We start from the raw sequence: 21,981 nt of genomic DNA, 5'->3' as shown, positions 1-21,981 counted from the left end.
TTTATGATTATGGAGAGACAATTTTCTATCGACTATTATATTAAACCTTATATATAGTAGTAAGATTAAAACTATATACATATATATATATATATATATATATATATATATATATATATATATATATATATATATATATATGTATATATATACATACATATATATATATATACATATATATATATATACATACATATATATATATATATATACATACATATATATATATATATATATATATATATATATATGACTCCTATGTCGTATGCCATCAGCTAGAATCGAAACCAAACCAAAATATACAACTCTCTACCCTCTTTCTTTAGCCTCTGAGCCACGCCTATACTCCCCCCCCTCTCTCTCTCTCTCTCTCTCTCTCTCTCTCTCTCTCTCTCTCTATATATATATATATATATATATATATATATATATATATATAATGTATTCACCTGTCATCCCTTTTTTAAAAAAGACAAAATGCAAGCAAGCAAGCAAGGTCCACGGGGTTTTATAATTATATAGATAAATAAAAAGAAATATTAACCTTTTTAATATTGCAAATGAAAGAAAGAAAGACAGAACGAAATAAAGAAAGAACGAAAGAAAGAAAGAAATGAGACGAGAGTTTTTTCTTTCTTTCGTTTTGCAATTGTAAGGAAAACTAATTTATAAGTTGAGTACATTTATGAGTCTCAAATTCTCTTTCGAAAACAAAAAAAAAAAAAAAAGAAAAGAAAAAAGATGAATCTCTTAATCAAAAACAGTTATTTTCCTTGCATCATGAATGACTTATGCAAAAGCACTTAAGTACTTTGTTAGACAGAAGAATGGATCAAGATTTAATTAATATCTTTAAAATAATCTAATTTTTAAATATGGGCAGAGTTGGTTTAAACATTTTTCTCATATTCGAAATAGTAAATGTACGGAATCATTAATACTCAAGAACTCGTAAACCAAATAAAAACAACATAATTTATATGCAACGCATTAGAATAACATTCTCGACCGAGCGAGCCTCGTTTTAACGTGTGGAAACGATTTGTAAGTAAAAGTACAGAATAGTTAACCTTTAAAGAACTCGTTACGAGTTGTAAGATTTTATTAAAAAGTCAAAGTACAAAACAGTTAACACTTGAGAACTCCTAGTTCACCCCCACCCAAAGAGAAACACGTCTAGTTTTAACAAGTGGATACGATTTATAAGATTGTTTAAACGGTAAAGACGCTTACAAATCGTCTCCACACTTTAAAACTAGATGGATTTAAAGAATTTCATTATAATGTGTTTTATATAAATTATGTATTTTTTTTATATGTTCCGGATTAAAAAAAAAAAAGGATTGTATTTTTTCGCTTACAAATTCCCGAGCGGTAACTATTCTTCACTCTTAAGTTAATACATCCTATGTAAGTTTGTTAGTATTAACATAACAAACTTATTGTATTATTTAAGAGAATTTGGATTGTATATTTGTATATTTCTATTGTGGTTATTTCTCTATATATTTTTAATTTAAATGTTTTTAATTGAAATTATATTATCAATAAAACTTCACAAATATTAAATAATATTGTTATTAAATACATTTGTATTTAATAACAAAATACTCAGTAAAAGTTTCAAGATATTAGCCAGGAAATAAGTACGACAACGCGATTAACAGGGGAGACAATCTAACGATTCAAGTATGAATTTAAACATGATAAGGTTGTCTCCCCTTAAATTAAATGTTTACCTTATTTAAATTACTACCCAGCGTCGCTAGGGAGTCTTGTTCCTATTTACAATGCCTCCCCACGGGACAAAGTTAGACACCAGGGTCGTTTTTTAATGTGGAGAAAAGGAACAAAAATAAAAATTGTCTCAGTCGTGAAGGATCTCTCCTCCACTGACAGAGAACAAGAAATTGAAGTGCATCATCTGAAGAACAGATACTACACTTTGATCTTGTCCTGAAGGCCAAGCTATTGCCTAAAAAAAAAAAAAAAAAAAAAAAATGGCTTTTTAAATTTGTAACTATGCATTTTTCTTTTACAAGTTCTTGTTAATAGCATTTAAAAAGTTGAATTTAATTATTGATTTAACCAAATCTTATAAAACTATATTTAATTGTTAAGGTTGTTTTAATCTCTACATATCTTTTATAGAGACTAAAATTATTGGATTTAAATAGTTTTCAACATTTTAGTCCTTTAATACATACGAATTTAAGCTCTTTAAAGAGTTTTGACTTTCTGTTCGACAATTTAAAGGTTTCCGAATTCCTTTCAAACTTCGAAGGATCACGGTGTAGTATTATTATTATTATTATTATTATTATTATTATTATTATTATTTATTTATTTATTTATTTATTCATTCATTCATTTGTTTATTTTCAATTATTAGAAAAGACTAATTTGAATTATTTACAAAGAAGCCGAAATGCATTGCGGTGCATTTTATTTCGTGATAAAATTATTAGTATTTATGCAGTGCAGTATATGGCCCGCGTTATTGTCAGCATATTCCGTGCAGATTACATAAAACGCTAGAAGGTGCCAAACAAAAACTTCACATTATTTTTTTATTCTTTATTTTTAATCATGTTTTTTTTTTTTTTTTTTTTTTTACTGAAAACGATATCCAATAATTTAAACACTAGCAAACAGTTAACGGGTTCCGAACTGGAAGTAATAGCCAGAATTGCAATGGCAGCTGCAAGCAACACTAGCTAAATTGAACATCATTTGGAAGGGCAAAGCAATTAAGCTTAGCTCAACGATAAAACTCATATGTTCCCTTGTCCACACAGTTTTCCTGTATGCTTGTGAAACATGGACTCTTACAGCAGAATTAGAGAGGAGGATTCAAGCCTCAGATGCTTCGGAAGACCATGTAACCAATGAGGAAGTCAAAATAGAATAATGTAAGCCATTGGTCCTTATGAAGCTTTTCTCACCACAATCAGGAGGTGCAAACTAAAATGGTCTGGTCACGTAACAAGAGGAGAGACAAGACAGTGCTCCAGGCAAAAGTCAGAGGGTGAAGAAAGAAAGGAAGACAGAAGAAGAGATGGGAAGACAACACATCTGGGCTGGTGTATCTACCACTAGTCTCTCCCTCTTTGATAGGGTCCAAAAAAGAGTTGTCAATCTAATCGGTCCCACTTTATCAACTCAGCTCCAGCCCCTGTCCCATCGCCGCAATGTTGCATCACTGTGCCTGTTTTACAAATATTTTAATGAAATGTGTTCTGATGAACTCATTTCACTTGTACTCCCTCGGCGTACATATTCCCGATAAACCTGCTTAGCAACAAGATCTCAACTGATGTCTCTAAATGGCAGAAAGCTTTCTATTCTAATAGTTTCTTCCTTCGAACAGATAGACTTTGGAATTTCCCTTGCTGCTGCCTGCTTCCCTGGCTGTATTGATATGCAGAAGTTTAACTGTAACATAAACAAATACCTTGTTTTCGTCCAAGTGGCGCTATGCTTTGTAAGGGGTGAACATGAATTAACAAAAAAAACAAAAAACATTATAGAATGGACAGGATTGAAGTTGAGTGAGGTGGTCAAGCGTGCGGTAGACAGAGAAGGGTGAAGAGGATTGGTTGACAGATCATCTGTAGCGCCACAACAGCAACCGCCACAAGGCAGGTGAAACAGTTAGAAATTAAGAAAAACAAAATCAAGCACAATTATAATCGAAAGCAGTTATTTTATAGTAATTTCAATGAAAAAAAAGATACTTGTGCATTTGGCGAACCTGAATGAGAATCACCCTCCCCTATAATTTTAACCGGTATTCTGCAATTGGTATTTTTGACGACCTAACCCAGCGTAGTATAAACACCCTCAACCTTGCAATGTTAAGAATGACTTTCGGAATAAACACCCCCCCAACCTCGAAGACTATACTAAAACATACTATAAAAATTATAGTGGGGTGGGTGATTCTTGTTCAGGTCCGCCGTGCATGTTAAAGACATTGCTGAAATAATAACCTTATTAGTTAGAAAGCCATTCTTAACATGGGAAGAGGTAGCTTAACAATTTAATAAACCAAAGATACTGTTCAAAAATTAATAGACAAAAGGAAAAAAAATGTGTTTGCCAATTGTCGGCTGCTGCGATTTCATTGGCTAAGCGTTTCAACACCGTCCGGTGTCTTTCATAACCTGTCCGGAATATGCAGGCCATAACGTGGTTAGTATTCTGCATAAGTACTAAGTTATTTTTAAAATAAGATTTGAAAATGATGTTTTTGTATTTTATGCCGTTGATTTTTTATTATTTAAATAAATAATTATTGGTAAAAATAAAATAAAAAATTATTGTGTAGGTCTCGTAGAGACGATAAACGCACGAGAAGTGATCACCCAATTTTTGATTGAAGAGAGAGAGAGAGAGAGAGAGAGAGAGAGAGAGAGAGAGAAACTAAAGGTAAGTGTTCTTTTTACTTTTTCCCGTTTGCTTGGTTCGTTGATATGCTAGGGGCGAATGCGAACATTCTTGTTTTTGTTAGTTTCAAGGGTTCAAATGAATGATAATAACTGATTTAAAGGGAAAGTGACTCTTAACGATCATTAAAAAAACCCTTAGTAAAGTTAACGCTTCGAATCAACATTTATTATAAACTTTATATTAAACATACAAGCACAAAAAAGCAATTGGTCGCCGTTTCCTTTTCTTTTGTAATGATTCCATTCTTTTTTAGGGAAAAAACTTTAACATTTATTTTTTAAATAAACTTTTTTCGCTTTTTTTTTCGGCAATTCTAACACTAAGCTCATAGTTCTAAGGGAGGTAACTCTATTTTACTAAGAATTGTAAGGAAATATCTTTTCCAACTACTTTATCTACTGGGTAAACTTTTATTCGGTTTCCACCTTAACATTTTCCTTTAAAATGTCGACCTTAGTGATTCTCGTGTATGCTGAAAACGAATATCGCATTTAAATTCTCTGCAAATAAGCAGTTTTCCAGATATTAAGTAATCTAATTCTTTATTGTTGTAAATGGTAGCCACTTATAACTTATAAGGAATTAGATTGATTAATATCCCGAAAACTACTTGCTTGCAGAATTTTAAATGCGATATTCGTTTTCAGCATACCCAAAAACCATTAGAAGATGTCATTTTAAAGGAAAATGTTCAGGTGAAAACCAAGTAAAAATTTACCATTTAATGTAACAAAGTTTGGTCAAAATTTACTTGTAGACCAAATTAAGACTCACCATTAAAAACTTGAGTTTTCGGTTCTGGTTTGAATGAATATCACATTTAAAATTGTCGCCATATAATTTTTGATATTAAGACCTTCATGTTCCATCTAATACTAGAAATTGACCACCATTTTTTTTTCTTGTTAAATTGCATGCTCCAAGCAATACACCCCATATTATGAATGGCAACCAGTGGAAACAATAGGAAATGCACTGGATAACGAAGCTCTTACTATCATAAGAACTACTTGCCAGTGACAAGTTTCAATGTGATATTCGTTCAAAACACCCCCGAAGACTCCTAAAACACAACAGTCAATGTGTACTGGTTGTCCAACCTGCAAAGGGTGTTTATTCTGAAAACCATTCTTAACATGGGGAGGTTGAAAATTAGAAAATGCCTTTACAGGTTGGACAACCAGTGCACATTGACCAACTCAACTTTTTTAATCAGTCTTCATTTGGTCCACCAGGCCACTTTGACTCAGAGGGTCATGACATTAACAACAAATATATATATATAAAATGTGATGGTATTGTAATTTTTATTGAACAGAATATTCAAGTAATTCTAAGAAAAAGGTTTTTCTTTTTTTTTTTTTTTCAACTACTTTAGTAAAATTGTTACCTCCCTTGAAACAACGAGTGAAGCTTTCGAATTGCCTTCTTTTCTATTTTTTTATTTTTAATAAAAAGAAGTGGTAAAAAAAATAAATAAAAGTAGTCTTAACCTATTTTTGTTTTCATTCTTTTTTTTTTGTAATGTTTTTTTTACTTGTTTGTTATCGATGTTATAAAGGCTTAGTCGCAGCTTCTTTTTCGTTTTGTAATTTTTTTATTTTTTTATTTTCAGGTTTCAGGTTTATAAAATAAATGTAGCCACATCTTTCTTTTCTTACAATTCTTCCAAGTTGTGCAGGTTTCAGCATCCTAAATTCTTATTAAAAAAAGTGAACGAATTTCTTAATAAAATGGAGTTATCTTCCTTAGATTAATGACGGGTTAAACAAAAGTGCTGGTAAGCATTACTAAGGACGACATAAATTATTTAAAAGAAAATACAGTCGGAAAATTGGTCCAAAAATAATTTAATTCGATTTGCCTACTCATCTGTGAAATATCTGTGTTATTTCAAAGTATTTAATAGAAGACATAAGTATTTTAAGTTATGTAATTATTGGTTGTGAATAAAGAAATAAGGGGTCAGATATTTTGGTTATTGACAGGAAATGAGATACTGAACTTGTTATTACTTTTCTGTGTGTTTGTGCAAGTTTATGGACCATGCTGTGTTTTTTTTAATATATAGATAGGATTTTCAAGTTTATTAATTTTTGCAGCATCTTTTGCTTATTAAATTGTTAAATGAAAGTACAGAACAATTACAAAGTCTACCCCACCCCCAGATTAATAGCTTTCTAACCAATAACGTTATTATTTCAGCATGGTTCGTAAACTGCACAAGTACCCTTTTTGACAATCAATAATTATGGAACTTAAAATGCTTACAGCTTTATTAAATATAATTTAGGGGGGGGGGCTTTTTAAAGGAAATATTTTAAAGGAAAACCGTTTTTTAGGTAATATTGAAATATGTGAAATCAAGAGACAAACACAAACAAAATAACGAATTCAAAAGTATAAATTTACAAAAGATATTTTATACAGATTTTAAAGTAGAAGTTTACGTGTATATAGTAGGATATGTCTCCTGGGCAGTATCCATTAGTCTGTACTAGTCAGATGAAGGATGACGTATAGTCGGGAGGGGCGGGGGGGGGGGGGCGGCGTGTTGACATTTTGTTAAAAATCCCACATGGCTAAAAGGAATGACTAGATCTTTCCCTTTTAGAGAGATTGGAAATAACCGGATCTCCAATAGATAAATAAATAGAAGCCATGTGCTTGATATATACAAAAAACTTTGATAAAAAATTGAATCTTGTCGCCAGAAAACATAAACCAAAGGAAAGTTACTTGTTTTGTTTCACATATTTAGATGTCTGAATGGTAGACCACCCTGAATGATAATGATTAATGTAGCCATCAAAAGTTTATTTTGAACAACCATAAATAGAGATTAGTTGAGTCCTGGAAACAAGGTTTGTAATACAGGAGAGCCGACCAAGTAAGTGCTAAGCTGGTTCTCCCTAAGGAATTGCCAGCAGAGATATTAGCCCAGTGCCAGAGGATTAGTCATATAGGAATCAAGAAGACATATGAATTAATAGGCAGATGTTATTACTGACTGAAGCTGTATGGAGAGGTGACAGCTCATGTAGATAAATGCCAAATCTGCCAATTACAGAGCAGGGCAAAGAAAGTTGCTCTGGTAATGGAAACTGACGTGCCAAATTGAGCATGGATAAATCAAGGCCACAGGGGGAGACCACTAAAAGTAACCTTTATATACTCAGTTTTGTTGACTGTTTGACGAATTGGCCGGGGGGGGGGGCGTCTTTGTTATACCAAACAAATGGGCACAAATTGAGATATTCCCTAGTATGGGATCCCTGAATAGCTGATCATCGAACAGAAAATGTGAATACGATTATGGTGGAGACATTGGCAGGTCTAAACATCCAACACATAGCTATTTTAGTATACCATCCCAAAGCAATGCCAAGGTTGAGAGGTTTTACAGAACCCTGGCTGATGTATTGGCCAAACTCAGTGAGAGCAATAAGGAAAACTGGGATTTGTATTTATCCCTGGCAGCCATAAGGTTCACTATGAACGAAACTACAAAATTTACCCCCTATTATTTGTTGTTTGGTAGGAATGTGGTCCTACTAATAAACAATCTGTTTAAACCATGTCGAAAGTACATGGTGAAGGATCACCACAAAATAGAAAAATAACATAGGATCTTTACATAGACTAGGAGAAGGATTAAGAGAGCCCAGCAGAAGAGAAACGAATGAATAAACAAGAATAGAAAAGAGGTTAGCTTGCAGGTAGTGGAACCGGTGTATTATAAACTGCATCTGAGGGAGGGTAAATTAGATCAAAAGTGGATACCTTTCTATTGGGTTGGGTAGCAGACAGGGCCGACGTCCTTTGTAATCTGGGATCAAGTGACAAGAAAAAAGAAACAAGTTAATGATTTAAAGCTGACAGAAGTAGAAGGTTGGGAAGAACCGAGACAAATAAGTAAAAAGAGAAGAGTAACTCTTGTGAAGGCAGAGGATATGAAATCGGATAGTGAATCGAAATGGGAGGAAGGTGTAGGTTAATCCCTCCAGTTGATGAGGAGTTATGAGAAAAGGTAAATCTCACCATGGAAGTACAAGTTAAAGTAAATTCCACAATAGCGGAGAATCAAAACGAATAGGACCGGGGTGCAATTAGGTGAATGAGGCGAGTGAATGGGAGCCCAACTCCAGAAAAAATGGAGAAGAGAAAGTAATTAAGGAGGTGGAAGAATTGCCTCTAAAGCTTACGCTCCACACTACAAGAGTAGGAAGAAAGGGAAAATATAGCTCCCCAAGGTGGGCCATGGTGCATTTACTAGCCTCGTCAAGTGTATGGAAGGACTCCCATGCATGTGTGAGGCATGATGGATGTGGCGCGTGCTGCCTCTCGGATGTTACTAGGAAGTGGAAAAAATGAAATAAGGTTGATGAGAAGTATATGATTGATCACGATTCTTAAAAAAGTGAAACCAACGGTACTAATGTTTATTGGATTTTTATAATGCAGATAGTTAAAATATTACGTCCTCAACTTTTGGATTTTTTTTTAATCAAATACTCCATGGGAATTTTAGCTATTAACTTTGATGCGCACAGCATATCGTTTGGATTTGAAATCGATGATACTGATGGTAATTTGAATTTTTTCTGATTAATAGACTGTAACCAAATTAGTCTACAGATAGATAACAATATGTGAAAGTATGACCTGCCTAGATCATGTTTAGTTGGAATCATTGCAGATGCCAGAATACCACATTTACTCCGTGTTCGTTTTGCTTGATTTTAGACAACCACATGGAAATTAAGTGAGATTTTTTTTTAATAACTCGAAAAGACAGTCCGTAACCTAGGAAAGAAATATTTAAGTCTCCAGATGACGAATAAAAAAATAAATTAATTAAAAGAAAAGGGGAGCTCAGACCAGTTCTTCTCTTCATCTTGTTGTAGATATGGACGGATGAAGAATTATGTTAATGCTGATAATATTAACAGTAGCAGAGCCAGAGTTTAAAAAGACCAGAGAGGTTATAATCACCAGATCAAAATGGCTAGTCACGATAGTAATAGAACTGTAGTTTTATGGGGTGTTAGTGGAACGTTTAAGTGAAGAAGTAGCCAGTTAGCGAAGATTGAATGTCAAATAATTCAGAAATATGGCTATCATAACGACGTTTAATTGTTGGTCTCCCTAGCAAGGGAGACCTGTGTAATGGAAGCCACATATGAGGTTTTATTTGAGGGGGGGGGGTTTACTTTGGACAAAACAAAAGAGATCCGTATTACCAATAGTGGCAAAGGTGCTGAGCATGTTGTTCAGAACAGTGTCTGAGAATGATGTGAAGTTTATCCAAAGGAAATTAGAAAAGGTGGAGAGGGATCAAAAGACATTGTCATACGTAGCCAGAGAAAGTGTATCAATATTAAATGTTACCTGATTGGAACTGACTAAGAACAGAGCTAGCCTAGGACAATTGTTTTCCCAGGTACAGGTGTTTAAGGAAGAGGTAGCTAATATAATCGATGTGATAACTGCTGTATTACAAAAACTAGACAGCTTTGTACAAAGATATTTTCAGTTGTTGGCCATAATGTGCAGAGTGCACCAGACACGGCGACAGGTAATGATACTATTATATTAGATACGCAAGTTGGATATGATGTCATTAGGACGTGTATCACCGAGTATAGTGACCCCAGGAAGGTTGTGGGAAGTATTACTGAAAATACAGACTGAGTTGCCTCATAATTTGAGATTGCTAGCAGATCCTACTGAGCAGCTATAGAAATATTATAATGCATTGGGTTGTGTTACATGATTGGAGGGGAAGAAACTTGTGTGTCGCCCTGTTGGACGATAAAAGTACATTTGAGATATACCAGGTAGGTGATCTTGTCAAAAATAATTGATACTAACAATTATTGTTTAGGTCATAGATTAGAGTTGAGAGTCTAGGAGTTGTCTGCAAACAATTCAAACATGCATTGGTACAAGCTCCGAAAGCCTGGAAGCAAGGCTAGATGAAGACAAGTATGTAGACATGTAAGGCAGGTTCCTGGGAAACTCTGAGACAAATCTGAAATAAATTTACATGCATAAAATATAAACTGTTGTCCTGTGGTTCCTCAGAATCACACATGTAAAGAAAAGTTTCAAGTATGTCTAATTGATCTATTGTGTTTGCATGATGTACAGCGTCACAGCACTCATCAGTTGAAACTGATGAGCTCAGGACGAATAAATTATGAAACTTCTTTTATACCTCCCCCAACTATTATGTGATGTAAACACTTTCAATACCCCGCTATCCAACATATATGCTTTTTGGTACTATACTATATAACATATTCCTTTTTTAGTGCTTCAGATGAGAGCTTCCTCACAATTGAACCTGAAAAACCACAAACACAACATGTATATAGGGTCTGGAAACAAAACAAAATGAGGGCTGAGATATAGGGGAGAAGACGACGTCCATACGGAGGACAAACTTTGTCAAAAAATGCTGGGTTATATACACATGCAAACACGCACAATGTTTTAGAAGGGTCCTAAAAAAGGTAGAAAAAATGGTCAAGTAAATCTACACTAGACACATAAAAGAAAATAGAACGAACAGTGAAAAGGAAGTTTAATTTAAAAAAAAAAGAAAAAGAAAACACACACATGCGATGTATACGTAACTTTATATGTAATCCGTGTTAAAGCAGAAAAATGAAGAAAAGATATTATCTCCTATATAGTTTGATGGCAGAATTCCCTTCTGGACCAAAGTACCATAGATTTGCAACAACAGATGCCACATGCAAATTTATTATACCTAGACTATTAGCTATTATATTATGTAACTTTAGAACACCATTTTAGACACATTTAGTCATTATAATAAAATTCTACATTACATCCTAGGAGCGACATCATCACAATTACAACCACCTTTAAAGGAAGTAGTCCCTAATTTTCCCTCTAAATAAAAAGTACTCCTACAGCTCTCAGTCATTACCGGAGGGTATTCTGCACTTGAGACAGATATGGAGTTTCACCCTTCTTAACTGGATCATAAACTCATTGACATAACATAATCTTTCCCTTTTCTGTTACAAAAATAATAAAGTCTCCCCAGAATAATTCCACTCCTTTTGATTGGATGATCTCTAGCCATTCCTATATTCTGAAATAATGGTATTAGTATGCTAAATGAACGCTAATGTACGATTTCAAACATGGCGTCGCAATGATACCTATTTTTGCCCTATGGACAAATTGCTTCTTCGCTTGATTTGTACCTTTGTTTCAGTAATTATACTTTTTACAAACATAGTTACGTTTACAGATAATTTATTTAAACCTGTGCAATCTACTTTATTCTTTCGCTGTATATATTCTTCCCAACACTCTCTCTCTCTTTTATCTCTCCCTCTTTCTTTCTCTTGCTTCGAAGACAATACAACAAATATTTATTTCCTCTCTGTCTCGCTCGCTAGCTCACCTAACAATTTATGATTTTCGTACACACATTTTTTAGCTTTCCTAAAACGAACAAAAAAATTTTGATAAGAAAAAAGATTAATGAACAAAATCTTGAAAATAAAACTGTTCTTACATCTAACAATTTATGGTTAAAAATAAAACCGTCATCTTTTCTTGAAAAAAAAATTGTTGATAAATAATTTGCAAAACAAAAATTGTTAAAAAAAAATAAAACATTTATATTCAGTCACTATACGGTAGGGTTTTATGTATTTTTATTTAGTGTATTTCTATTTTTTTCTGGTTTGTCTGATAGTTTTGAAATTAGTTTGCGTCTGTTAATGCGCTTGGCTTAATCCGATGATTGTCAGCCGCACCCGATCCATGACTGACAGGATATCCCAAGAATCCAGGTCGAATTCTGCAAGCATACCTGTTTAGAAATTTTCCATTTTTTGCTTCCATACCTCAATTGACAGACCTGCACACGTGATTTTAGTCACAATTACCGATTTTTTTACACCGATTACCTACGCTACAGTTTTAACATAAATTACATTACATTGAATTCTGTGGTGTATTTTATTTAAATTTCTTTTCCCGACTGATTCTCAAGAATGCACACACATTAAGTTTTTTGGAGGTGGGGGGGGGGGTGAATTTGTACATTAGGCCCACCTCCACAATTTTCTTTAGAATGACTACTTTATAGGTTTTCGATTCTGCTGATTATGAAAATCTCATTCAAATTTTTCGGAGACAAGTACTTATAGAAATATAAAGACCTGTATTATGCACTGTAATTCACTGGCTGCCAAGTTTGTATGCACGTGTGATAAACAGATCTACTTCTCTCCTAACAACACTGTCATCCCCCAATTTTTTTTTTTTTTTTTTTTTTTTTGCATTTGTGCTGATAACGATTATCACGGTTAAATTTGGGGGACTTATTCCCCCCCCCCCAAATAAAATGGGGTTGTCTACTCTGAAAGCTGTTCTTTACATGGGGATTTTAGGGGTGTCTATTCTGAATGTCATTCTTAAAATAGAGAGGTTAGTGGTGTCTATTCCGAAAGCCATTCTTAACATGGTAAGTTTGGGATTCCAACGCCATTCTTAACATGACAATACTCAAAGAAGTGAATTGAAAAAAAGTCGTAATTGTTTTGTTTTACACGTTAAAAAAAGACGACATAAAACTGGAATTTACTACTATTGGTGAAAAAGTTGAAAAGAAGAGGAAGACTTCAACAACAAACGGAAACAGCTAGGACTGCTAACACTGATTTCGATCACTCTAAACAATCCATATACAGTGAGAATTCCTAACGTCTACAAATTCGGTTTTTACTTTCTATTAATATTCTAATAGACCATTTTTTTCGTATTTTTATTAATTCATATTGATTTACGCATTCCCTTAATTATTTTTTTAAAAATTCAAACAGTACCTGCATGTTATCGCCCCAAAACCATCACTAATCGCCAGTGAAAGCCAAATTATTTAATTTCAGCCACGGCTGCCAGTGTCTGCAATCGTTTAGAGACAGTAGTGGCCACCAACAACAACTGTAGTTTATTTTTTTGCATGGCGGGGGGGATTGCACCGGGCAACGCCGGTTAACGGGTCCTACTGGTTAATAATAATAATTGTGAAAATATCTTTATTATGATTTGAGTCGCTGAATATTTTGTCCGAATTTGGACGCCATTTTGTTTACATTGTAAAATGTCAAGTCATTACTTTTATTTTGAAAGCTTAGGTCAGAGGTTTGTAAAAATATTTTTGTGTTGTGAATTTGTAAATTCCGTTTCTTAATTGAACATTTGTCCTTTTTAGAAAGAAAAAACAAAAATAAAGGACTATTTTGAATTAAGTGAGAGACAATGGACTTGTACTGTTTTTTACCGTTTTTGAGAGGACTTGGCAATATAAAGATTGTTTTTTTTTAAGTTTCGAACTGCATTATTCAATTTTTTTTTTTTTTTAAAGATTGGGAAATGTTTTTGTTATATATAATTTAGATGTTAGAATAGAAACAGAAAAAAAAAAGTATAATGTATTGTATGTATTGGAAATTTTAGTGTATAATTTGTTTTTTTTTGTTTTTTTCCCAGGAGTCTGCCAATAAGTTAAGTTAGGAAAAAAAAAGCAAATAATGAGTAAAGTAAGATTAAGAAGTTTAAAAAAAAGAAAAAAATTGAAGGTTAAATTGAATTTTTCTAAACGTATGGTCAGCATATAAAATCAGAATTTTTGAGCGGGGTAGACAATATTTAATTTATTTTATTATTTGCGAATAGTGATTCAAATTGTTTTTTTTTTTTTTTTAAATTTTCTTTGATCTTTAGTAAGATCAACGTGAAGTAAAAAATTAGGTGCTTCATAAACGGAAATCCGACATTTTCTGCAAGCTATGGGCCAGTTGCAGTTCCCGACTTTGGAAAATAAAAATAAAAAGTTTTTCCAGCATAGATGTTCCGGCCAGTGTGAACTAGACTAGTTGCAAAAATCAACTTTAAGGAACATAACTGAATACATCCCTAACACAGCATAAGCGGCGTAAGGATAATAGGAAGGATCTATTGTGTTGCAAATCACTCAGAGAAGAGGAAAGTTGGAAAATGGAATGAAAAGCCATCGATAGGTAACAATTTAAGTGGAAGTGTTGCCCTATTGGGATTTTTAAAAAAAAGTACAATATTAAGTTTTTGAGAGTATGAATGTGGGAGAATCGGGTTTTTATTTTGAAGTATTTTGATAAGGACATTTGGAAAAGTCATATACTTTGCCTCTGAAGGAGTAGTTAAGGGTTTAGAAAAGCGCTTTTCTTGTTCGGCGCAAATAAGGTTGAGATCGCTTCAATTAAGAGTTATAGTTATGATGAAGTGTTATTTTTCCCCCCACCTGTCTCACGTGGGAGGCTGAAGTATCCAAAGCTGATATGAATGAGATCATTTTTGTGAAATTAAAAGGATACAATACCATTATAACTGCAGATATTGTGTTTTTTTTTTTTTTTTTTTTTATTTAAGAGCAAAACCATTTTAACATCCCCCCTCTCCCCCAAAAATAGAGTGGCAAAATGTTTATAAGATTGTTTTCAATATAATTTTTCATTATTTCATTAAAAATGTATATATAATTTCATTACCTATGCCCTTATTTGTGAAAGCAAGTTGATTTGAATGAACATGTAATAATAGCAACAACAACAACAACAATAAAAAGCATTTGGTTTAACATCTGTTCTACTTTTTGGCATGTGTTGGACGGCTTTTAGAAATTGATTTCCAAACTAACTTATCATTGGTCATGTTTTTCTTTCTTTTTTTTTTTCTCTGAAACCTATTCTTATTACTTCCTCCCATGTTTTCTTTGCCTTTCCCTGCCAACTAACTCTGCTACTTAAACTGTTCTGCAGGTTCTGACCCCAAAACTCTCACTCATTCTTTTAATGTGACACTAAACCAAAATTCCCGGTTCTGGATATTTTTTCATATACTGTCTAGATTTAATCTTCCTCTGAGGTCGTTAGATGTAAGCCTCTCTTTAAAATTAACCTTGCATATCTACCTTATCATTTTCATATATTTTCTTTCCATGCAGCACATATCCTTAACCCCAACTTATTTGATTTCACTATCGTACATCATTGCTAGTGATGGAACGATTCCAATATTTTTCCTGATTCCAATACAATTACCAATTCTATTGTAAATTCCCGATTTTTATACAATTACAGATTCTGATTCTTTTTAAATTTTAAAAATATAGATTTTTTTTTTTTTTGAGGGGTGGGCGGATTACTGTAAAACCGCATATATGTGCATATAATTTCGCAAACATAAAAATATGCTTGTAGGAATGATATATAAATTGTAGTTTTACTGGTAGTTTAAAATCAATAAATATTTATCATTTCATCATTAATAAGAGCCATGGGAAATTAAATTCTAAACAAAAATAAGTAAACAATTGTTTTGGGTATTGAAACATAGAAACAATTTTTTCTGATTCCGACACTTCTAAAAGTTCCGATTTTTTTATTCTTGATTCCAATTCTGATAACTTGTTTCAGCACTAATCATTACATATTAACACAACACATTTGTATATATTCAGCTACAGATTTTACTAAAAATTGTACATTCTGCAAATTTGATAAAACAATGTTATTTTTATAAGTAATCAAATTGCTAAAATCTAAAATAAAATTTATTGCAATATAAAAAAAATGACTACTAAATGGAATAAGTAATTTTTTTTTAAATTCTGGCACAAGACTTATTTGTTCTTGTCCTTATATAAAAAAAAAACAAGAATAAAGAAAAATCTTTATGATGTATGTAGACAAGACGAAAATATCATATGCCAAAAATTACATAAATTGATCAAGTAGTTTTATTTTTAAATAAGAAAATCAAATGTTATTAATCACAGACTTGCAAGACTTATGAAAATATTTTCAATATAATAATAAAGCCACTTGATCAATTTAAGTAATTTGGGGGATATGTTTTCGTTTTGTCAAGGGACACGTACATAAATCTTTCTTTATTCTTGTTGTAGGGACAAGAACCGACTTATTAAGTGAAGTACACAGTTAGGATAAAACTCACTAACCATGTTAACTGATATTCTATAAAAATCAGGTTCTAAACCGTGGTTTGTGAATGTTCAAGAAATGGGGCAATTTAGCCAATAGTTCCTATTAAAAAAGACAGGAAGTTTTAGTATGACTTTTAGACAGTGAAAAGAAGTCTGATTTAAAAATAAAGAAATCAAATTTAAAAAAAAATAGATGATAGTGTTACATATTTCTTAGCAGTAATATTCTTCAAAATTTTTTATGTATATATGATTTTTACACCGTAATCCAGAAAAGACAACTGACCGAACTCCTCTTCATTAACTATGTAATTCACACTAACAAATCTCGGCTTTGATGGTTTCTTTCAGATATCAAACACTAAACTATTTGTCCTGTTCAATTCATTCCTTTTAAAGCAACTGTTCCCCTCATATGCAAACTAGTGCCGTTTATAAAAAATTCCAGCTACAAGCACGAGTTCTTTACTTCTTCTTTCTACACCTGACATGTTAAACAGATACGCTGCCACTTGTGTGTGTAATTTCTTCTATTACATATGCAATTATAGTCAGACTGATACACAGTAATTAATACTGAGTATTAAATGGGATTACCATTTGTCAAAGATAAGAACCACACATAGATAGTTAATGAGAGGGAATGATTTTTTTTTCTTGCATATATTCACCACATTCACTGCCAATTGTCACTGAGATGTAAGATGATATTGTGAATTAGGGACCACGACACTCTAACTAGGGAGTTTCCCACTTACCAGCGATATGTTTGTTTACATTACATTTAGTCAGAGAAGTAGGAAACAAAGAATTCTAAAGTCTAACAGCTCGAAGGAAGAAATTATTAGAGCATTTGGGGGACCTTTATAATCAAAGTGTGAGATTTTGCTGCTCACTGGACTTTCAACTAAAAACTTAGGAATATAATGGGAGTACTTACATTGCTGAATAGTATGAACTGCATTCTAAAAAAAAATTATGGAAATCAGTCCAGACAAAACGTGAAGCTACTTGATGTAATGAGCTAAAAAGAAATATACTTCTTCCAGGTCCCAAACTAGCCAATGATAAGTGTTAGATGGATAGAGTTCAACACAGAAGATGACAAAGTTGTAATCAGTAGGAAGTATCGTTTTGGTAATGTGTTCCAAAAGTGGGTCCTTGCAAAGAAGCTCTGTCCATGGAAAATTTGCCTGATACTAAGGAAAAAGGAAAGTTTTTTTTTTCCGTTGTGCAAGCAATATGTGTTTGTACTGTAAATATCTTACAAGGAGAAACCAAAGCTGAACATAGCTCAGTCGAGCATGTTCCATGGAAATAATGAAAGAGAGAGAGAGAGAATATCAATGTGGTTGAGCATTAGAGAACACGTTGGAAAAGCATTTATTGGAAAATATGAAAATGTTTAAAGAAAATGTAGTTTTATAAACTGAAAAAATTAACGTACAAGATTTAATTTGAAATTCATCAATTTTCAAAGATCACTTTTATAAACTTTACAAAGTAAAATATAAAAATTAATTTAAATTGAATCTAAAAATTAGTTTGGATTTATTTTATGTTATGTACATTTTAATACGTTTTAAAAAAAGAACCGAATGTATCTATTATTTAAAAATTAATTATATATATATATATATATATATAATTTCCCACAATTTGTTTCAGATGATTGATCGATACCATAAATTACAAAGCAGCATTAAAGAAGTATACTTAACATATTTCTTTTAAAACTCATTATCTTTGAAATTTGTTTAAAAACAAAGTTTATCTACTTCTTTCTAGCAAAATATAATAAATAAAACAAAAACAATTTCATAGGTGTAAAAAATACAACAGGAGGCTTCTTGAGCGCTATTGAGAGCACTAAATAAAATTAAAGAGGCCTCCAGAGCACTACTAAAACCAAGCTATACCGCTCACTAGAAGAGAAATTATTTTTTTCAAGTTGTAACATAGCACAGATGCGCGTATGTAAATGCATGTGAAGTGACATCACCAGTGAGGGGAAAAAGACTATAAAAAGAGAAAGAGAATGATCATGAGAGAGACGTGGATAATGTTCGTGATCATGTGCAAAGCATGACGGACATTCGAAAAGATGATCATGTGAGGAAAGTCACAGTGGCATAGAGAAAATGAGGAAATAAATGTTGCTACAAAGAACAAGCGAGTTGGAATTATTTCCTATTGTTTGTTTTGATCTCCTTTGCAACTGAAACTGGACAATGTGTTGGTTTCCAGACAACGTTACAAAGTGATCAGTGGAAAAATAAAACTCAGGAGGCATACAGAACACTACTTAAAGCACTAATTAAAATTAAGGTAGCATCCAGTGCAGTATAAAATTATTTTTCAAATACCTTATTTCATATTTATAAATAAAACTACTCAATGATTTTATTTGATTTATTGTTGTATGACATTTTAAGATTTTGTTTGGTTTTTCATATGAGTAGAATTCTGTATAAGTACCTTATTTTTTTATTTAAAAATAGAACTTACTTAAGTATTTTACGTGATTTTTTTTTTTATTGTAGGAATTTTCTCTTTATTATTTCTTTTCTGATTTAAGAGTAACTTATCTTGCTTTTAGTGACACTTTTAGTTTGCAAGAAAAACACATTAACATAATTTAAAACACAAAAACTTATCCATGTAAGTAGACAAATCACATATCTTGCGTTTGACACGTAAGTAGGTGATGTTTTCACCTGAAATGTACTGGTTTAAAAGATCACTAATTTACACAAGGAGCCTCTAGAGCACTAATAAAACCAAGTTTCTAACCTCCCCATCTGTTTTATTGGTATTAAAATATGTCCTCAACAAACAAACCAACATCGTGATAAACAGAGTTTTAGTATAAATATATTTTTTTCACTCTCTATTGCTATATATGTGTCTATTTCTCTCTCTTTCTCTCGGTCTTTCTTTCTCTCTTATGTATTGTAATCTGCATGAACCAAAGACTGAGGTTACTTAAGTGTCATTCAAAATTTTTTATGTCAATAAAGAGTAAAATTGGTTAATTCAATCATGTGACTGAGAAAAAATTTGAAGTTAAATTTTTAACATTTTCAGTTGCAGTTAAAACATTAAAGAGGAAAGATAATAATATAATGAGCCTTAGATTTGAAAATAACTAGAACTCCAAAGCATTTCTTTGTCAATGATTACCACAGGAACTACATCTACCCATAAAAGATATAAGGATTTTCTTCATCAAGGTTAGACTTCTCTAGACCCACCATGTTCTGACTGCTATGTATATCCATTGTTGAGAGTAAAAAGATATATTTTGAGTAAAAAACGTTGTTGTCTTTCATCTTCACATACGTATTAGGAATCCATATATCAGCATCCTTGTTCCACAGTGTTCATCAATCAAGTCGATAATTTTTCTCAGATTGTTTTGATTCATTCCTTTCAGAAACTTTCAATTGAATCTCTCGATGGTTGATGGTATCTATATGCAGCGCTACTAAAGATATATTACCATTCTCCACTAATTAGAGAAATGCATTTTTTAATTGTCATGCGAGATGATATTCCTTGATGCCGTCACCATCTCTCTGCCATAACATCCATTAGTCGATGATCACTATAAAGGATCGAAGAATATTTATTTTTGTCTCATCCACCATGTTCTGACTATGTCTATGCACATTAGCAGGATTACCTAATAAATGATGTGACTGTTTCTCACATGCAGTCATTCAATATAGAGGAGCTAAATACAAACTATAGCTACACAATAATGCTTTGAAATGCATTATGTAGTGTCGGGCACATTAGGATAAGTTGAGAGAACTATGGAAGGCCATCTTGATATTAGGTTGGTGCAAAAATAATGTTTTATAACGTCTGTATATCTGATAAAAACATTATTTGTGCATCAACCTAATACTATTCCTCTGCATTCATAATTTCCACTTAGATAGCAATTTATAAATACACTTAGATAGCAATTTATAAATACACTTAGATAGCAATTTATAAATAGGAGAAACTTTAAGGTAATTTTATTAACCAAGATTTTTATTCACATCTACAATGAATAAAATCACTTAAGGATTTAACCAATTCTCAACGTTATGAAACAAATACAACTTTTAAAAACAACAATTAGCTCTTCAGCAGTATTTGCTACCATTTTACCTAATTTATTGTGATTATTGTGTGACCAGTTGTCAGTAATATGGTGAGGGGGGTATCCAAATTTGTGTGAGTGGAGGAAGCTATCCAATCATAGTAAAACTATTACCCTTTCTCGTAATATTTTTTTAGTACTAAGACTTATACTCAAGTATTTAGGGCATACAACCAAGGAATTGGCTGCATGCCATTGCTAATCATACATTTTTAATTTCCTGAAATTAGTTTGATTTTTACAAACAATTCAATGAACAATTTCTTATCTTTTTAATGTTTAATATTAGTTTTGGCTAATTCAGAATATTCTAATTTCATAATATTTGTTTATGAAAACAAGTTAAAAGCCATAATAACTTAAAATATAATTTAAAAAAGCAACAGCATTTCATAACATTTGCGTCTTATAAAAGTTAAAAACCAAAAAGACATAATTTCATAGCAATTCCACATGAAAAAAAGTTTAAATCCAAAATAATTTTAAACATGATGATTAAAAAAAGCAAACAAATAACGTTTGCGCATGATAAATTAAAAAAAAATCAAAAGAATTTAAAAACACAACATATTTGCGTATGATAAATTTTAATAAAAAACAATATAAATATTAACAATAAAATTTGAGACAATAAAAACATTAAAATAGACAATCAACACGTGTTTGTGTTACACATATATATGAGTTGCACAAAAATATGTCCAAGATACAGTGCATGTATAATTGAATATTGCTGCAAATCATATGAGTTCTTTGGTTTACCAGTGTGTATGGAAATTTTGTTTATACTATACTAACAGGCTGCTCGGCATTGCCCGATTGTATGAATAAAATATGCTTCAATATGATATTTTAATTCATGCAAATTTCAGATTTATTATTATAGAGTCAAGTATCTATTGATTATTATATTGTACCCAATATATAGCAGTGATTTCAAAAATTAAAAAAAAAATGACTTGGGTGCCATCAGTTAGAATCAACACCAAAACAATTAGCTCTTCAGCGGTATTTGCTACTATTTTACCTTTTTTGTAAAGTTTTGATACGTGCACATCAAACCTTTACAAATAAATGCAATTTAATGTATATTCGATATGCGTATAGGGTACACATTGTCGACTTATCCCTATCAAGTTCTATTTTTTTAATTTTGATCACTTAACAGCTATTTTTATCGGCTAAAAACCAAATCGAATTTGTATCTGAATTCCTTATATATCAAGTTTCAAGTCCATAGACCAAAGATTGACAAAGTAGTTTTGTAGATACTGTTCTGCACACACACACAGGCAAGGTCACTTATATATTATAGTTAACTATGTGCTTAAGA

At 32.0% G+C, this 21,981-nt stretch overlaps 1 long non-coding RNA gene across 1 annotated transcript; it reads right to left on the bottom strand.

Moving 5' to 3' along the window:
• Positions 1-3,705: 3,705 nt before the first annotated feature.
• Positions 3,706-20,141, bottom strand: LOC145274795 (uncharacterized). Its single transcript, XR_013866947.1, has 2 exons — positions 5,652-20,141; positions 3,706-5,552 (listed from the first exon to the last, which is right to left on the bottom strand). It is a non-coding gene; the product is annotated as an uncharacterized LOC145274795 (long non-coding RNA).
• Positions 20,142-21,981: the final 1,840 nt, after the last annotated feature.

The sequence above is a fragment of the Euprymna scolopes genome, unplaced genomic scaffold (assembly GCF_053919585.1).
Source record: "Euprymna scolopes isolate OS-2025 unplaced genomic scaffold, ASM5391958v1 sca458, whole genome shotgun sequence".
Classification (NCBI taxonomy): domain Eukaryota; kingdom Metazoa; phylum Mollusca; class Cephalopoda; order Sepiida; family Sepiolidae; genus Euprymna; species Euprymna scolopes.
This window is presented reverse-complemented; position numbering and strand designations above follow the sequence as displayed.